Here is a 374-nt window from a genome sequence, read left to right as displayed (position 1 = left end):
GATGAAATAGTGATCTATATCATGTTTCTGTCTCCCTGTTCAGTGTTTAAGAAGCGAACTGGTATTCGAATGTTAAATGCTTGTTTGGTAAATGAAAATACAAGGCATTACAATATTAGGAACGTAGTGCATGTAACATAATTATGATCCTTGATATATGTATTTTTTTATATTTAATATACATTTCTCTCATTTACATTCACTTATGGGGATAAAATCATGATTCTAAAAGATCTAGAAATTCGAACCCTGCTTAGTTAGATAGCTGGTGCGAATGAAACTGGCAACATGTGAGACACCAAGCTCTCGGCTCAATACTCAATATATAGACGAACCCGTTGAAGGCTGTGGGACCAACACTCCGACAGGACATC

This window comes from Penaeus vannamei, chromosome 28, assembly GCF_042767895.1.
Source record: "Penaeus vannamei isolate JL-2024 chromosome 28, ASM4276789v1, whole genome shotgun sequence".
Lineage (NCBI taxonomy): Eukaryota > Metazoa > Arthropoda > Malacostraca > Decapoda > Penaeidae > Penaeus > Penaeus vannamei.
The sequence above is the reverse complement of the archived record's forward strand: the minus strand, read 5'-3'. Positions refer to the sequence as shown.